This window comes from Manis pentadactyla, chromosome 13 (assembly GCF_030020395.1).
Source record: "Manis pentadactyla isolate mManPen7 chromosome 13, mManPen7.hap1, whole genome shotgun sequence".
Taxonomy (NCBI): Eukaryota; Metazoa; Chordata; class Mammalia; order Pholidota; family Manidae; genus Manis; species Manis pentadactyla.
Genome location: NC_080031.1, coordinates 11,261,499 through 11,281,332, shown reverse-complemented (window position 1 = coordinate 11,281,332; position 19,834 = coordinate 11,261,499). Strand labels below are relative to the sequence as shown.

Sequence of the window (19,834 nt, the reverse complement as noted above, 5' to 3'; positions counted from 1 at the left end):
ATGAGAGCCCTGATCCGTTGGTTGAGGAGGCGGGTGCTAAGCAGTTTCCCTACCCCTCCTGAGGGCAGAGTCCCCGGGCACCTCATCACAGCCTCAGAGGAATGGCAATCAGAGTGAGGATTGTCAAGATGGAAAGCTAGTGAGGACTTTTTGCACTTGACTATTTAAAGCCACAGTTTATTCTTTGTAAAAAGCCGCTTGTCAATCGCGCTGGTGCTGAATTTTTGCAGATGTCAGATGCACTCCCCTCCCCACTTCAGTTGTCTAATAGCACAAGCGGCTGCCAGCTCTGTTTGTTGGCTGCCTTGGTGCTCTCTTCAGTCCCTGGGCACCCAAGGGCGCCTGGGCTACACAAGTATCGCATCAGAATGAGCACCCAGCTAGACGCTGCTTCCTTCAGGCATCTGCCCTGGAGGAGCGCTCACCTCAGCTCCACATTTTCCCAGCGTGCAGAGAGATTGTTCCTGGCAGCTGCCCCCTGATTACCAGGCAGGCGCCCTGAGGAGTCCAGCCCATCTGGAGCCTATCTAGGCAGCTTGCTCCTCCTGTAATGGAAAGGGGACAGGGGACCGCCTTTACTTCGACCTCCGCCATCCCTCCTGAGGATCCTTGCATCCTAATACCATTTTTTTTTTATTCATAGAAAACCTCCAGTGTGCCAGGCTCTGTGCTGGAAACTAAGGATATAAAGACAAGTAATCCAAGATCCCTTCCTAGGGAAAACCCAAAGCAGAGCTGAGTAACAGGCGTGCAAACAAATAACTCCAAATCAGCAGCTATCACTGAGAAAGGGACGTATTCTGGGAACCAGGGAAGAAGGAAGCCTGAGTCTGCCAGGGAGTCAGTGGCATTTGTACAGGGCCTTGAAGGACATGAATGAATGAATGAATGGATGAATGGATGAATGAATGAGTTAGGATATATACACTGAAAAAAGTAAATATAATGGGGCGTGAAGAACAGCAGGGAAAATGTCAAGTAGGGGACTCCCAACTGGCTCTGGTCTGGGAGGGAACTGCAGGCTGGGGAGTCCCTGCAACTGCTTCCCCAACCTCTGTACAACCATTGCTTCCTCTCTAGAATAAAGCCACTAGTAATACCTATGTGATAGGACTGTTGCTGGAACTCAACTAGATGCTACCTGCTAGTGCCTGAAAGAGTGTCTGGGACATATTGGCCTTGGTAAACGCGGAAAACATTATTACTGCTTTTATTACTATTACCACTGCTGTTGCTGGCAAGCTTCCAGGGACCCTAAAAACATGCCTCAGAAGCATAAAATCATTCTGAATCTACGGTCGACCCTTGAACAATGTTGGGGTTAGGGGTGCCACCTCCAATGCAGCTGAAAATCCATATATAACTTTTAATTCCCCAAAAACTTAACTACCAAGAGCCTGTTGACCAGAAGCCTCAACCTATAATATAAACAGTTGATACACACATATCTGGTATGCTTTTTATATTACATACTATATTCTTGCAATAAAGTAAGCTAGAGAAAAGAGAATGTACAGACTGTCACAAATCTCCAAAAAAAGTTCCAATATTTATTGAAAAAAGTCCATGTGTAAGTGGACCCAGTTCAAACCCATGTATTTTAAGGGTCAAATGTACTTGATTCTCTACACGCTGTAAGCTTGAATTCTTCCCTTCTGACCCAAATACCTCAGGAAGGATTTTCCTACCCCTTGACCGTGAGATGAAAAATCCTTAACAGAGGAAGCCCTTTACCTTGGGAGCTGCTTGGGCAACACTCAATGGCTTCACGTAGGTTGCGTTGTCTGGGACAGAGGTTGGAGACCGCACAGCTGACCTGCTCAGCTGAGAGGTCTGTGCATACGGGTGCGTTCAAGAGCTCTACAGGCACAACTGCGTAGGCCCCCTTAGAGCAGTGAGCTGCTGCCCCAGTGCAGCTCCCAGGCCCTGCTGGGGAGGGCGCTGGGGGCCCATCACTGTCCCCAGGGCAGTGACCCACGTGCTCAGCATCTGCAGGAATTTGAGCCTGGCAGTTCAGTTCCACATCCTGGGGGAGCTACGTGGACTTCTCACGCAGTACCAGAGTTTATCGTGGTTTTCAGGACCCCACCATACACATTCACCCACTCGCCCAAGCCGGAAGAGGGGATCTCATCCTTGACGCCCCCTCTCCCTCACCACCACCCCTTCCTCAGCCTGTCATTTCTCCACCTGTACCACCTCACACATTTATACAGTGTTCTCTTTCTCTACTGCCACTTCTTTCAGGCAGGGCATCACCGTCTCTTGCACTAGCTTCTTAAAAAGCTCTCTTTGTCCTTTTTTTTTTTTTTTTTTTCGCCTTTGTCCAATTCATTCTCCACATGGAAGCAGGAGCAATCTTTCCAAGACACAGATCTGGCCCAATCAATCCCCTGCTTAATACTCTTCCATGTCCCACTGGTAGCTCAGCAGCCTGACATTCATGACCCTCCATGATCTCCAGCCCCACCTCTCACCACAGCTTGTCCCACACATGCTCCTGTTACTTGGGAAATCTTGGATTTCACCTGGCTTGCCACACCCTCTCCAGCTACTGAAGTTCCCTCAGCCTTGAGTACTTCCACCACTCCCCTGTCGCTTGGCTAACTCCTCCTCCTTCAGGTACCAACTAGGCACCTCTTCCCTCTAGGCACCTTCCTTAGCCCTACAAGGTTTTCTTGGGTGCCCTCCCAGAGGTCCACAGAGTGGTCTGCCCTCACCTGGTTATAGCACCTGACATGCACCAGAGGTGCCTGCTCACCTGTCACCTACCACTATTTTCTTGGTGCTCTTCAAGCTCCAAAAGGGCCTATCCCCACCCCGAATAATGCTTGAACAGAGTGGGCAGTAAACATTTGTTGAATGAATAACAAATGAACAAATGAATGAGTTGGGATAAACATACAGAAAAAAGATAATACATCACAGGGCCATCACCACAGAGAAGCTGAGCACACACTGTGGAAGGCAGACGCATGGATGGAGGCATGAGGTGGTCTGGGGGCTGAATCCAGGAGGCAAAGAACAAGAGAGGAAGGGAGGGACCTGGCAGAAAGGCAGGGAGGACACGTGAATAAACTGCCCCTTACATCCTGCCCCAGAGCCCTGCACCCCACCTGCATAAATCTCCCCTGCCTAAGAACTGAGAGTTGCGTCAATAAGGAGACATACTATTTCATAAACTTTCTTTAAATTAAAATCAGGCAACACACACATACACATATACCCCACAGACATCTCCATTGCTGAAAAGTTGCTCCCTATAAAATAAAAGAAGCTGTTTAAATGTCTTCCTTCCAAGCTAGCCCCACAGAGCTGGAGCTGAGAATACATTAGCCTTTAATGAAGTGAGACTCTCATCTTCCAGGAGACACCTCATTTAGCGCAATTGTTTCAGAGCCATTACAGAAAGACAATTACAAGGAAGCGGGGAGAGTAATTGGAAATGCTGGCAGGAGTTGGGCGAAATGATAATAAATAAAAATATTCAACCTAATAAGCTTCCAGGAGGGGGTGGGATGAAGAAAATCAACATAATTAGAACTGAACCTTAGCAAGGAAAAACAGACAGCAGGGTGGCAAGTGCTCAACTTGTACAGGAAGAAAGAAGGAGTCACATGCAGGCGACAAGGATGCGGGGCTGCAGGCCGCGGGCCCCCTCCAGAAGCCAGAGGGCGGAGGGGGTGCCCACGGCCCAGAGCAGTTGGGGGCTCCGTGTGTGCTATTTCTGGCCAGGGAAACGTGGGTGTGGGGCGCAGGCAGGCCCAGCCTAGCAGCTGGGGATCCTCCGTGGGCTGAAAGGAGGCCAAGGGAGGGAGGCCGGCTGAGGGAGGAGCCAGGCAGAGCCCTGGTTCCTCCTGGGCATCTCTGGGCTAGGGGGCAGCGGGGGGCGGCCTTGCCTTCTGGGCCCTGCCTTCCCCTCCCGAAACTGAGAGAGGTGAACTGTGAGATCCGAAAAGTCTTCTGTGAACGCGGCCTGCCCCTCACACTCACTCCCTGTCTGATAGGCCCTCCTCTCTACTTCTGAAATTTCAACATAAGAGCCTAGAAGTTATGCTGAGAGATTCAGCCGAAGCATCATTTATATAAAAACCATTCCTGACCTCACTCTGTTTGACCCTCCTGGGAGTCCTGACCACGCCCCGCGTGGCCTGGCCATACCCTCCGGGTCTAGCAGAGTTCCTAGAATGCAATTGTGTTTCTTGATAGGCCCGTCACTCCCTAAAAGGCTGTGCGTACTGTTTAGAGCATTTGCAGAGGAAATGGCAGGAGGCCTGGGATTTGTTTCAAAATAACCCCAGTGGAGAGAGGAGGGCTGATTTTCATTATGATTTTGGTTTTGGTTGTTTTTGTAACTTGGAGTCAGGGACCTCAAACTTGTCACCAGTAAGTACCTAGCTCAGAACCTGGTATGTACACAGTAGGAAAACACTAATTTTTTTCTTGCATAGTGGGTCTCTAGTAAATACATCAAGGGTACTGTCTGGGAGTAGACAATGGAAGACTACACTGAGGTCAAATGTTAAAACTTTAAAATATGCTCAGATAGTTCAATCAATTTAAAAACATATAACTCAAGGCACACTTAATTTATGGAGTACCTGCAATGTGCCAGTCCCTGGAGATTCACAGGGACATAGGATCCCCAAGTTACTTTCCCTAAGGAATTTGCCATCTAGTGAGATTCAGGTTGTGAAGCTCCAGGCATGGCTGGAGGCCACACTAGGGGGTGGGACATATGTCTGGATACACTAGCAAATATGCACTAGTTTCACCTCCTGGACCATAGGTCAGTGGGCCATTTTACAACTGTCAGTAAAAAATTTTAATATTCTCTCTTTCTCTCTCTCTCTCTCTCTATATATATATATGCACATATATAATTTATATATACATACAAATATATAAATATATATAATTACATATATACATATTTATTTATATGTATATACATATATAAACATAGATGTGTCTGTGTGAATGTATGTTTGACCTACTACACTACCAATATGTGATGTGTCTTATAAAACATATTCAAAAATAGCAATCGTAACAGGGTGAGATAAAGCACACAAATAAATAATGTTGTGATATTTTCTTCCCTCATTCCAATGGCCCTCCTTGCTTACTCTGTTGTGGAGACTTCGCATATGAGTCTATCAGTGGCCTGGGACTTGACAGGCCTGCCATACAGAAGTCACTCCAGGCCGCTCAGTATACCAAGCAGAATTTCACACCAGTTTTTCTGTTGCTGGCCATAGTGTACAGTTTCCAGGAACTGCTGACAGATGTGCCTCCAGGTCTGTCAGAACCCTGAGGCAGAGAAGTCAAAGCAGAGGATGAGAGAGGAGCCCAGACACCTCCCTCTGAAGACCTGGGAGTAGCCCTGCTCATTTGTTTGTTTGGCAAATGCATCTTACAAATTCAGAGTGTGCCAGACGGCAAGCCAGGCGGCAGGAGAGCTACAGAGGCATTGGCCTCAGACCCTCAGCCGACACAGCCTCACGGAAAAGGCCAGATGCCGATACACTGGGTGTAGGAGACACTGGTCAGTGCTGGAGATTCAGGCCAGGTGCTCTGGCAGGAAGAAACTGCTTTCCCCTGAGGGGTCTAATACTTGTGGAGGTGTCACGGGACTGGGTTGTGGCAGGGGCAGGGGTGGGGTGGGGGGTGGGTGCGGGGGAGGGCGATCAGGGTTTGGCCAGGCAGAAGGAGAAGACTTTCCAGGAAAAGAAAATGTCTGTGGCAGACACAAGGGCAATAAATTAAGGGGATCATTTTTCTCTGCCTAGCCTCAGTTCCATCTGGAGAACCCGCATCCCAAGGCCAGGTGGGGGAGAGAGAATACTTATTAGAACTGCAAATAAAAGAGACCATGTGCTCTCAGGCTGAACTCCCTGGAAACTAGAGAGTGAGGGCTACTGCCTGACAGCCTCCCTTCAAACAGGTCAATGTTTCATCCAGCCAAACAAGCATTTATGGAGTGTCCGATGGGAGGGGGAGGCATTCTAGCAATAGGCGTCTCTCCTGCTGGGGATGAACTGAGCATGACCTGGCCTACGGGCTAGGCAGAACAGATGACCCTGAGGGCCTGTGCCAGCTCTTGAATGCCACATTTGGCCTCTTAACCCTTAGGGAGCAACGCATCTCTAGTAAAGACATACTTGAAACACAGTGTGATATACAGTCACAGAAAAACACCTAATGTACCTGGAAACACAAGGAAGATAAACACTAGCTGAGATGTGGTCACACAGTCATCCCTGAGAAACAGCTCTAACCAGGTAAACAAGGGGATGGGGGCCATTCCAGGCAAAGAGAGCCTCATGCGCGGAAGCAGAGAGGCACCAAAGGGTACAGAAACCCCAAACCCTGCTGGTCAAGGCAGATGGTCCTGGGGTCCAGCAAATGCACAGAAACAGGAACCAGTGGGGCCCTGAGAGGAGACAAGAAGCCCTGGGGGTCACTCTCGGCATGAACCTGCTATGCCCGGATCTGGGTGCTACACACAGTCAGTGCTTAATAAATGTGTATTGATTGAAGATTGTCATTTCTAGGAAGTAAGGCCTGGGATAAGCAATCTACTCTTAGGAAGCTCAGGCAGGGCCACATGCTGAGATGCATTTATTAAAGTCTTTTGATGAGAGAGGGAGGGAAGAAAGAGAAAGGGGAGGAGCCTAGCTGGGCTGGGCTGGGCTGAGCACCACCATCTCGGCAGAGCCCCTGCCTGCGCCATCCAGGAGCAGCAGGCATGGGGTCCGAGAGGGGAGAGCAGAGGAGCCACGGGAAAGCAGGGAAAACGCCGCCGGTGTTCTGAGCCCCAAGGCAGGGAGGGTCAAGCAGGTCCATCATTTCCTTTAGTTTTCCCGAAGATCCTATGCGGTTTCTACTGGGAAGCTAAGGCTAGGACTCAGTCCTATTTCTTCAGGAAGGAAGTGGGGGAGCAGGGCTTGGAGCTCAAATCCATGGGTTCTAATCTCCAGGTGCTTTCCAGAACACAGGGGAAGGTGGAGAGGGACACCAGCAGGTGGTGTGCAGCCCAGGTCCCAGGGCCCCTCCTGCCTCCCCAGGTTCTACCACACCCCCTGCCTGGACATTCCCAGGTGAAACCCCAGGAGTTGGTAAGGACCTTCCCCAGAGTCTAGGCCAGACATGCCAGGAGCCCTCTAGGCCCTAGAAGTTTCTCTGCTAAGGGCGGCTCAGAAGGCTTCTTCGTGGACAAGCTCACAGTAGCCCCGGACCCCCTGCTCACCCTGCTTCCTTGCTCCAGCCTGGAGTTCCAGAACCCAGCCTACAACACCGCTGGGACCTCCCCAGGCCAGGACATCCCTCCCTCCCAGGATTTGGGAGCCCTGGATGCCAGTCCAGCCACTACCACCAAACCCTCACTGGCCTTTGGCAAATCATCGCCTCCTTTGATTCTCCATTTCTGCACTTAGTACTGAGGAATCTGGTGATCTCTAAGGTTCCTGAGCATCCCACAAGCCTCTTCCACCTTCTCAAGACTTCTTTTCCTTTCTGCCCCACCCCACAAAAGCCAGGAGTCTCTTCTCTCAGGTGCAGCATCTGCAGGCTGAGCAGCCCATTGCAGGCCCCTGGGAATCCCAGTCCAGCCATATTAATGGAGGGCTAGAAACCTGAAGCAGGCAGGCTAGGACCAGGGCCTCTGGAGAGCCTGGCCAGGGTATGCTTGGCCATGAGATTTGTCCAGGTGGCAAGGTCCCTGATTCCAAGCCAATCCCAACTGCTTCCTTTGAGAGAGATGTCCCAGTGCAGCAGGAAGCCCATAGTCTTTGGAACGGTGCAGACCTGAGTTCAAATCTCGTCTGTTCCTCCTCCTAGTGGTGGAACAATGGTGTATTGCTTAACTTCTCTGATTAAGCCTGGCTCCCTCATTTGATCTACGATCAGAGGGCCTGTCTCACAGGGTTGACAGGAGGCTTACAACAGATAATGCGTGAGAAGTACTGAGCACAATGCCTGCCACACAGCCAAACTATTCTTCAATTCCTCCCAGATTATTATAATAGCAGGACTCCCAAAGTATTTGACAGTCATGGGGTCACATGGTATGGGGAATAGAGCTGCCACCCACGTTCAGCCAGTCACCGAGGCTGAGCAGTTTTATGATGAAAAAATCCAGCTTCAAGCAGGAAAGGGGTCTCCCAGGGAGAGACCCAGGTGGGTCACTTGAATGTGATACACTTTCTTTAAAAATTGGATTTAAAGTTATAAAACAGCAGCAGTGAACTCCTGCTACCTCTGCAGGTTCTTGGGCCCAGATGAGGATCAGAGGTGTTAATTAAGCTCACCAAATCTCCCCAACAAGACTGGGGCTCCCAACCCCAGACATTTCCGGGGTGCTCTCCAGCACCAGAAAGTGGCCCCTCTCTGTCCTGGAGAGGGATCCTGCCTGTGGACCAACCTCGCAGGCACCTCCAGACACCTACCTTCACCTAGCTTAATTTGGTCCTAAGTATTCCTAAGGTGCCTTCCAATTTCCCGCTGTAATAAATGGCACAGAATGCAAATGGAAGTGGATGTGGGACACAGATGTTTGCACTAATTTAATTGAGGGAACACCTTGGATTAAACACTCTGCAAAACACTCACAAATAGGTTCAGTGCATTCAGTCATGAAAAGCCTCCCAGCCCCCTGGCATTTTGCTGTGGCTGCCTGGGGCTCCGGGAGAGGTGCTGGGAATGGGAGGGTACGAGGAGAGACCCAGAGCAGGGTGGAGACAAGATGCCTGCAGACATGGGAAGAAGGTGAGGGAGCCAGGTTCCTGGGAGGGCTTCTGGCAGACTCCCCATCAGCTGAGGCTGACTCCATCAGGAGACAGAATCTGCAAGTGTTGGGGATGGAGGTACATCCCCACGCGGGTAACTGCTCACATGTAGGGGTCAGCAACAGGTGCCTCCCTGTCCCTAGAACTTGGCTCCAACATGGAGGACAGTCACCCACCTGTATGGGAGTAGGGTCCCTAGGCCCAGGGACCCCAGGGAAGATCAGCCTATTTGACCAAATTTTGGGCATGAGGGTGGATGGGAAATAACTCTCAGAAATTCAAGGGTTATTTGCAAGGCAATGCTAATTTCTCTGATGCCCCTTCCTCACTTTCACCTACAGTTTAGTGTGCTTCAAAAGCTCAACTCCTGTGCATCTACCAAGTCCCAACCCTTCACCTTTCACCCATCCATCCCTTCATCTCTTCAGCTCTGGAGCTACAGATATGAGTGATGCTCAGTCCCTGTCCTGTGGGTGCATGCTAGGGTGAGGGAGGCAGACATTAACTGTCCCAGGTACACTGTGATCCATTTCCTCAGGGAGATATTTATTGGTAACCTGGGCGCTCAGGGATAGTGCACCCACTTGGCATGAGAGAGTCAAAAGACCGGTAGAGAAGAGGGGGAAAGCATTCCTGGCAGAAGGAACAGCATATGCAAAGATAATGAGACATGGAAGTCTAGGCAATTGCAGAGACTCAGGCAAGGCCATTTATGTGGGTCCACTTTGGGGACAAGTCACACAAATGAAGATGGGCCAATTTTGCCAGCCGCCTTCTCCCACCCCAGCTTCCGAAAGTTGCCATAGCTGGGAAAATCTGGAATCAGTTCCTATAATGATTGCTCTGTAAGTCTCAGAGTTCAAATCAGGCCTGGAAGATTTTATATTCCTGAACATAGAATCCCTAATTTTCAAACATAATGATCACTTCAAGTACAATAACCATTATAATAATAACCTCTTATACTTGTATAGTGCTTTATAGTTTATGAAACACTTGGCACATATCTGTTATAACGCTCCACCAACAACCCTTCAAGAATGTGAGAACAGGCAGTGTTAGTATACTTTCTTCCTGGATGAGAAAATTAAATCCCAGAGTCTCAGCTACCTAAATAACCAATTAGAGCTCAGACTCAAGTCTATCTGACACCAAAGTGCAAGCTCGTTCACTCATTCACTCATTTAATCATTTCCGGGGAGCATGAAGTATTTGTTGAACACCTATCATGGACTGAGAAACACTTTAGACCCAGAGCATAGAGAGCCTGCTGGGGATATTAAGATGACTAAAAGCCTAGAAGAAGAGAAAGAATGTGGACAGAAATGCATGGACCAAAGGGAAAATGCCAGTGCAAAAAGCAAATCACTGCAACTTAGGAACCAAGAAAAACATAGTCACTCTCTTTACATACTGCCTCATTCACACACACACACATACACACACACACACACCTGCAGCCTGAACATGCACATGTAACATGCACACACCCTTATCACACATGAAGATATGAGCGGTTTCTCCTGGGCTGCTCCTCATGTGCCCCAGCATGGAATGCAGATTCCTCTATGCCTGACATCCCCACTGCTAGTTGGGCAACAGTACAGAACTAGCAGACAGAGGTCATCCTGAGCTTCACCTCATCCCCCAGCACACACAGAGAGACATGCAGGCAGCATATGCAGGCATCGCAGCCCTGCATGAGCCCTGGTGTCATGGGTAGTAAGAATATGACACTCTTCTGGAGTGGCTTAGGTTTTAGTTAGAATGGATAGATGGATGGATGGATGGATGGATAGGTGGGTGGGTGGATTGGTGGATGGGTGGATGGGCTAGTGACTGGATAGATGGTTGGATGGAAGGATGGATGGATGGATGGATGGGTGGATAGAGGGGATGGGTGGGTGGATGGATGGATGTGTGGATGGGTGGAATAGATGTGTGGATGGATGGACGGATGGATGGGTGGATGGATGGATGGATGGGTGGATAGAGGGGATGGGTGGGTGGATGGATGAATGTGTGGATGGGTGGAATAGATGTGTGGATGGATGGATGAATGGGTGGATAGAGGGGATGGGTGGGTGGATGGATGGATGTGTGGATGGGTGGAATAGATGTGTGGATGGATGGATGGGTGGATGGATATATGGATGGATGGATGGATGGATGGATGGATGGATGGATGGATGGATGGGTGGATGGGTGGATGGATGGATGGGTGGCTGGGTGGGTGGGTGGACAGGGTGGATGGATGGATGGGTGGATGGGTTGGTGAGTGGATGGATGGATGGGTGGATGGAGGGGGTGGGTGGGTGGGTGAACAGATGGATGGATGAGTAGATGGAGGGGATGGGTGTGTAAATGGATGGATGGAGGAGATGGGTAGGTGGATGAAGGGTAATGGTTGGTGGATGGATGGATGGGTGAATGGATGGATGGGTGGATGGAAGGGATGGGTGGACAGATGGATGGGGAGGGGAGACTGGACAGCATAGGAGCTTTTATCTACCCAGAGGCAGATCCTGCTGAGGCCCTGCTGATGAATCTAATTACAAGTAAACACTGCCTTGCTCTCTGATGAGGACAGATGAGCAATTCACTCTCCTGTCAATACCCACCTCACAGGACCCACGTAGTAATGTGTTAACAGGAGATGCCTACATACCTAGCATGAGTGCCTGGTACTCAAAGGGAATTAGTGCCTTCTTGCCCGGGAAGTAAAGGTGGACAGGCACGTAACATTGCCCAGCCTCAAAAGAAATCAATCCCCTGACTCCCCACCCCCATTGCCCATTCTGTGATTTGGGGGTCTATTAGATTACCTCTTCATCACTCCACCCTCTTTCCCTTGGTTCATTCACTCATCTTTTCACTCAACCAACCTTGTAGGGTGCCTATTATGACCAGGCACAATTCTAGATACCAGGATTAGGAGAAATTAAGATTCATTTCTTAACTTGGATTGACCAACAAATAACCATGGTTGAGGTCCTGTGATGATATGCAAGACAAAGAATGTGCACAGCAGTGTTTTTCAAGAGGCAGGGAAGATCTGGCTGTAAGGGGGTAGTCACAGAAGAGATGTGACAGATAGGTATTGCAAGAGGAGCAGGGGTTATCCAGGCAGAGGAAATTCCAGACAGAGGAAATGGCAAGTGCAAAGGCACTGAGGTGTGAAGTTATACAGAGTATTTGGGGGAACTGAGCAACTCAAAACATTTGGGTGTCAGGAATATATATGCATGTATCCCACGGTCTGTAAGTCATGGATGAGGAGCAGCAAGGGGGTTGGAGATGAAACAAGAAAAGTAGACAGGGCTGAGCTGTGAAGACCATGGTCAACCAGAGCAAGGAAGCTGCAGACAGTAAAAACCCCAGGGGACAGGTGGGGAGCAGAGGTGTTACGGGATCAGAGGCTCACAACAGCATTGGTTAGGCTCCAGCTACTGCAGGCACAGTGCTAGACCCCTCCATGTAAGGGAGACTACCCTCGGCTGCCTCTGATGATAAATGAATTTGACGAGGTATTCTCCTCTTTGATTCATGCAATTATCCCTAAATGGCCAATTTGGGAGCAATTTTTCCTCTCTGAAGAGTCAGACTGGCTGGCTAACAGCAGAGGCAAGGGTCAGGGTTCCCCCATCATCATCGCCTCCCCACCACCCCACCACGCACCACCACCAGCCACAGCCAGAGGTGCTGGGAGCAGTACTTGGAAATGCTTCAGAACTTCCTGGGAATTCGGGAAGAACTTGAGAAGGGATAACAGTGGAGGTGACAGGAGCCACAGAAGAAGAAAAAAAGGGGGGGAAATCCCTCAAGCTGGACAGATTTATGAGTGTCGGCATTTCCAGTGAACAGGGGAGGAAGGCCAGGTGGGTGGTGGCAGCTACCTAGTTGTTTCCTTGTTTCTGAAGTTCCTCCAGTCCTGCTCCCAGCAGGCAAGGTTCTCCCTTCCCTTCCTTTTCTTCTCTCTTCTCCGTCTCATCCCTCCTTCCCAGCTCCTCTCCAGAAAGGTTTACGGAGAAGACTCCAAATAGCCCTTTCTCCTGCAGGCACAGTCACACCAACTGAAAGGAGATTTAATTAGCAAAATCTCGTTAGGCAAACGAAATTATCCGTAAGACAATACTCCTCTGGACAGGGGGTATGATTAAACAAAGCCATTAATTGAGAGTGTCTCTTTGGCAGCTCCCCGCTTGCATTCATCTCTGGGCCTCCTTGGGCCCGTGGAACAGGCCCTGCCCACTCCGCACCCGGCCCACCCCCTCCCCACTTCATCTCCGCTCTTCCAGAGCCCCGCCAGTTGGGGCTGCAGACCTCGGCATCTCATCAGCGGCCTCTCTGCCGACAGATTCCTGCTAAAGTGCCTTGATTGCATAATGTCTATTTGCATAATGTAAATTGCAATCTCCTAGCTCGGGAGGCAGGAATCACAGAACAGCCATTATTTTTTACCACTCCACAAAAATTCTACATTTAGGAAGCAGATTTGCAGCTCAGAAAGCCGTATAAATCTGAATCTGCCAGAAATACCATTAAATCACACCAATTAAGCCGGACCAATGAAGAGCCCCTGTCACTGTTTTCTGCACACTCAAGGACTCCCAGCCCAGGTGGAGGCCACGAGAAACTGGAGGCTGTGGCAGCAGGGCTGGGAGCAGGAGCTGCAAGAGGCAGGAAATTCTATCTTAAAAACTTTAACTCATGCCCCAAGCGTAGGCGCCCATCAAGACCTGGTGGAAAAAGGAGAGATGGGGGCGGAACTAGCCTGAATAGTTCTAAGCTCATTGCCTGATTTCTGGTGGGCACCCTATCTGTCTACAGACTGTTAATTTATGGAGCAGAGAGCACAGGAGGAAAGAAGCCTGTGCCCTTAGCAGAGGTAGCAGGAGACGTAAAATATCCCGTGGGGGTGAAATATCTGTGCCGTAGCAGCTTTTCAGTGACCTTTCCTCTCTTCTCCTGAGTCCCCTCTGGCCAAGTGAAAGAAATCCTAGGACTAATCCTGCTCAGACTGGGCTGGGCTGGAATCTGAGCTCTTGTTTAGAGCTTTTTCCTAGGGTCACGGGGAAAGAGGTGAGTCACCAGGTCCCTGGCTAGGGGCATTCCTTCTGACAACTAACTCCTCATGATCCGGGCTTCCCTGCAGCCAGCCGTATACCTGGTTACTCTTCTGCCCCTTTATTGCTCATTCAATATTCATTTGTCAAAGAGCAAGATGCTAATGTATATTATTAAAATATCAATAGTTTATGAGTGAACTTTTATGGAGGGTACAATTAAGGAAGGATTCTTGACCATCTCTCTCAGGAGCAATGGAGAGGAACCAACTCCACCTTTTATTTATTTACTGGCCAGATGAATGACTGACCCATTTTCGGGTAGCTGTTGTGTACCAGACATGGCTCTAGTGCTTTCTCACACTGCATAGTGTCTAGCATGCAGTAAGTGCTCAATAAATGTTGGTGACTAAAATTAATATTCAACTGATTTGTGAACAACTCTAAAACCCTCCCTCCAAACCTCAACACCTTTTTTATCAAAACCAGGCCCACTGACTCTTCTCTTCCCAACTCCCTCCCTTTCAGCATTAGCCCTTCTCAGATCTTGGACCTTTGGGAAAATGTAATGGTTCTGATTCTACTCTTTGGTTGCTGGAGTTTTGTTTCTATCCCTTTAAATCATGATAAGGCATCCAGGCACCCAGATGATCTCCCCAAATTTAGCTGCATCCAGGTCAAGAAAATGGCAAGAGAAAGGCAACGTGGTTCCATCATGACACAGCCTCTTGCAGGTTACAGTGTGTGGCAGAGAAGAAGGAAGGAGAGGCGAGGACATGGGGGATCAGGGAGGAAGGCTTCCCTGTCCCCAACACAGCCCAGTACCTATTAAGTCCTGGTCTTTGGCTGACCCTCCCCCAGCCTGGAAGGCCATGGAGCTGGGGATGTGGGGAGCCCTGCATGGGAAAGAAAGCTCACTGCTTGGGGAGGCCTTGGTCAGAGGTCTAAGTTCTCCTCCAGACCTGGCACTTGAAGCTGTGGGTTGCAAACTGGACCTGCTCCTGCTGAGCTGGCCTATAAGGCAGAGGTTACTACAAAGCATACGACTTCCTAATGACACCGTATCCTCTGGACGCCAAGCCTGGCCTCTGAGGGTCCCTTTAAACCCAGACATTCTGTGTGTTAAGGGGCAGTTTGGTTATTGAAGGCGAGGGTTTCCTTAGCTTGTCTGTGGAAATAGATGAGGCTGCCCTGTGCCAGAGAGTCGCGGGAGACTGTACTCTCCAAAGACGGTCACCACGAGGGATATATCCGCCCCTCCTGCTCTTCTTCTAATGTGCTGCTGAGACATGGCAGAGACATGGCAATGGAGATGTCTGTGTTCAGTTCTTTAAACCCAGGTGGGCCTTTGTAACTGCCCCAGTCAAGAAAATGGGGTGGAAGTGACGCAGCTTGACTCGGGTGATACAGCGGCCACGTGGCTCTAGTTCTGTTTCCTGGTGCTCCCCCTTGACATCCAGCCACCAAACTGTGCAGAAGCCCAAGCCACATGGATGGGTTGGGTCGACAGCCCCAGTGAACCTCTCGGCCAACAGCCAGCATCCACCCCCGAATCATGAGTGAACGAGCCTTCAGATGATTCCGCAGCCCAGCTCCCAGACAAGCTGGGACAGAGACAAGCTGTCCTCACTGTGCCCGGTTTGAATTCCTCACTCACAGAGTATCTGAGCATGACAAATGCTGTTAAGACATGAAGTTTTGAGATGGTTTGTTACACAGCTGTACTAATTGGAACACCACTGGAATTAAATTAGGATGTTTGCTGATTCCCTTTCAAACCCAGCCTTCATGGCTTTTACTCTGAGACTTCTGACTTGGATTATTCCCTCCTCGATGGGCCCCAGCCCCCAGAGCCTGCCTACTCGCCTCCTCTTCTTTCCCCCCTCCAAAAGGCAGCTCCCCATGCCTGAGGCAGCCTCAGCGAACTGCTCCCTGAAAGATCGCTTGAACCCTCCAGGCTCAGGGTCCTGGCCCCCAGCTCTTCCTCGCTCCATCGTGCCAGTTCGGGGTGTCCCTGTGAGGCAGCTTCCTTGCGTGTGCCCGGCTGCCCTCAGAGACAGGGCAGGAATGTGCAGACCTGTTTTCCCCGCACGCCCCGCTCTCATTAAGGTTCATGCTCAGCTTGCTTCTCTCATACATGACTTGACTTATGAGGTCCCTCTAACCTCCAGTGTGAGGAGACAGTGATTCTCACAAAGGTCTTTGTACCCTGGCTTCTCACCCCGCATCCCCATCTCCTAGGAAGGCTTTCCTGGAACAGGATGGAGGGAGGCACCCTTGCCCGCCCCTGGGACTGGGGATCCGACCACTCCAGAGCCAGGCTGGAGGGGAGGTGCCCTGGGGGCTGCGGCCCATCAATCACAGAGGCGACGAGCACTGACTCGCAGGCCATTAGGCGGGAGGCCCGGCGCCCTGCTCACTCACCAGGCAGCCATCGGCAGGATGTTAGATGATCGCATGGCGGCCATTCTTATGATTTATTCAAATACTCATTACAGTCAATCTATTTTTACACAGAGGTGAAGATGTGCGCTGATAACGGTTAATCATTTATAATTCCATGGACTGGTTGGAAGCCAATGTACTATCAAAGTTGCAGGAGCAGCTCAGCCTCCAGTGGCCCCAGAAGCAGCGGAGAAGCTACGTAGCCCGGGGCAACCCGGCCTGCCAGCTAGCATTGGCTGAGCAGCGACCCACTGAGGGTACAGAGGGGAGACAAGGTCGCAGGAACCCCGACCACCCTCCAGGAGCTCACAGCCTCGCTGGAGAGCTCACGGTAAGGTGCGGGCCTGAGGGGTGGTCAGCGTGGGAATGTGGCAGAATTTCAAAAGAGGGAGAACTTGCTTCTAGTCAGAGTTACCCAGGGAGGCTCCCAGACTTATGCTGGGTCCTACAGGTGGGTAGACTTTGGCCACGTGAGAGAACCAAATGCTATTACCGTGCTGATGTAAGGGAAGCAACCCTTAGTGTTTCCTTTCTTCTCCCTCACACCTCCCTAACCAAATTCGAAGCAAGTGCAGGCTTTGAACTTGGCCCAGTTCCCTCCTCTCACTGCCTCCCAAGCTTAGCCCACAGACAACAGTGGTTGGGGTCTGGGCTGGACTTGCAAACTCAACAGTTTCCCTCTCCAACACTCATGACACACATAACACATCAAACCCACCTTCATGTGTAATCAATGAAGTCTAATTAAATAGGACATCATATTACGCAACATGTTCAGACCTACTCTACTTAGAAGTCCACTGTCTTTTACATTCTGAGTAATTCATTGTTGAGTGTTTCTCTTGTGTGACTGTTAAAGGTCAGGTTCGGGGCTGGTCTTAACCCCTAACCTTATTGAGGCAGCATGGAAAAACGCCAATCCAAGTTACTTACAGTTCACAGTCCCTTTTCTGGTGAGCGGCATGGAGGACAGAAAGCGTCAGAGTCCTGCTCCAGATTTCACCTGTCAATAAAAGAAAACACTTTTATAGATGGGAAGGGTCCTGCTGGGAGGAAGATACACGGTGAGATGAGGGTAAACTCAGAAGTGGGTCTGGCTCAGAAGCAAAGCCAGGGCTGGCAGCATTGCCCACAGGACTGAGTGGAAAATTTCCTGATGAAGGGACTCCTGGTGCAAAATGATTATTGTTCAGACGGCTACCCAGGACAGAGAGACAGGATCACTCCCTCCTTACCTGCTTGGTACCTCAGTTTCTTGTATCATGCCCTTCCCTATAGGAATCCCAGAGAAAAAGAGGCTCATGGCTGTTAAGAGCTCTGAGCTGACCAAGGCAATAATCATTTACTGGTGCCTCCTGTCTGATGGAAGAGCCCCTGCAGGGAGAAAGCGCTCAGAAACCCTATGTGAAAGCTTGCAGCCTCTATGGGGAAGGCTGCAGACAACAAAATGGATGCTGTTGTTGAGGGCAGGATTATGGAAAGTTCTGATGCAGGACAGAAACTCCAAATAAAAAGTGGAGAGTCCGGTTGGGCTGGAAGGAAAAGAACGTGCCTGGAGACGAAGGATGGGGCAACACCGAAAAGATTGAAAACGTGACTGCTTTTCATTCTATTTTTGGGATAAAGCAATAAAAACAACAAGGAAAACCTAGCGCACATTTATCAGGTGCCTACTCTGTAATCTGCACATGCTAGGTGCGGCAGGAATAAAATCCAGGGGTAGGTCTTGTCCAAGTGCTGCCACATCACTGGGGAAGTAAGAGTAAGCATAGGAAACATCATCAGGTAAGATAAGACTATCCACACCACAGAGCAGAACTGCACAGAAGGGACTCTTGATTCTCTCTCCAAAGAGAAAGGGAGTCCAGGAGAGATGAGGCACTCAAGGAAGTTTCCAGGGGGAGGAAGAACTTGCGCGGGGTCTTGTTGGACTGCACAGGCAAGGTTTGGCTTGTGGAAGGGAGAGAGATGGTGTTCCGAGAGAGGGAGCAATCAGAGCAGGAACGAGAGATGATCATGGAGCACCGAGGGTCAATGCAGAGGCTGGGCTGCCTGAAGGAGACTGGAGGACATATGCTGTGTGAGCCAGGTGGGCCCAGAGCCTCTGGAGCTTTGAGTGTCAGGCAGAGAGGCACGGCCTGGGCTGTGAGCTCTCAGAGACACTGACATTTCTTCAACAAGGAAATGGCATGAAGAAGATAGAGGATTTTAGATAGAAGATTCAGGCATGGGGTGTGGTACAATGGGCCCATGGGAAGAAAATGTCCCTCCTGTTCATGATGGCGTCCACCTGGTTGAGGCTTTTCCTCTGGGATTGTCAGCTAACATCTGCATGATCAAGATTCAAGGCTCAGGGAGGTACCTCAGAGACAAGACCAGGTCACCGGACTGCAAGTCCCAAGGACAAGGACCGTGTCTTATGCATCTGTATAGTGCCAGAACCTAGCAGAGAACCTCATGTACCATGTATCAGGTTCCCAGATGTCTGTTGAAATGCTCAGTGGTGGACCATGTTCATCCCAACTAGAATCCACAACCAGCACCTGGGAACCAGCCCTTAGTTGGCAATGGGCTCTATTCTTTTAAACAATTGACACATCACTACTAAGCATATATGAATTCAGAACATGAAGTTTCTAGATTGAATTACATGCAGCAGTGCTTTATCCCTGCCCTTGGGGATTGTCCATTGAGACATCAGCTACTTGGAAGAAAAGATGGCAGACTTGGTATTCGCACATGCCACCAAGCTGGGAAGGACAGCCGCTCTGGATTTAAGAGCATTTGGTATAAAGCTTTTAACCAGCTGAGAGGTTGGGCCAAAACTCAAGAGTCAACTTTTTCAGCTGCCAGGTTTTATTTCTTGAACAATAACATCATGATGACTGTAATGAAATAAATTTGAAAATAAAGAAAATTACCCACAATGCTCTCACTCTAAACCACCAAGTTATTATATCCTATGCCCACATGCAAATCCATTTTTATTCTTTACAGAAACATGGGAAAGATTCTATAATAAAATACATATATATATATATATATATAATATCCTACTCTTACATTCAAAGATCAATTGCAAAAACACAGAATCTGGTAACCTGGTTTAAAAAAAAAGATGTGGGTTATTTGAGTTAAATGCAAACGCAGGATAAGCCCAGGATGGGTGTGGTATTTCTGACAAACCCATTAAATATGATCTTAGGCTGCATTAATAACCAGACGGTGTATACTGAGGGGTGATTAGTCCCCCTCACTTACGACTGATCAACCCATATTAGTTTTAGATGCAGTTCTGACATCATATTTTAATAACTTTGACAATGATGAGCAGAAGAGACAGGTGAGTGAAGACATCTTTTGGTTAAAGTTTGGCAGTTTAAGAGTTTAAAGTACAAGCTCTGCAGTCAGACGGCCCAAGTTTCCATCCTGGTCCCACCACTTCCCAACAGTGTGATGACGCCAAGATTCTTAGCATCTTTGTGCCTCGCGTAAAACAGGGCTAATATGGATTCTCTCTCTGAGGTTAATTGT

General features: G+C 49.5%; 1 protein-coding gene across 4 annotated transcripts in view; it reads right to left on the bottom strand.

Annotated features, from left to right (window-relative positions):
- The window catches only part of PKNOX2 (PBX/knotted 1 homeobox 2), a 248,379-nt gene that overhangs the window by 166,893 nt on the left and 61,652 nt on the right, over window positions 1-19,834 (bottom strand). For all 4 annotated transcript variants that reach the window (XM_036930253.2, XM_036930256.2, XM_036930257.2 and 1 more), the window contains exon 2: window positions 17,234-17,303. The gene's annotated coding sequence lies outside the window, so the exon portion shown is untranslated. The remainder of the gene's footprint in view (window positions 1-17,233; window positions 17,304-19,834) is intronic.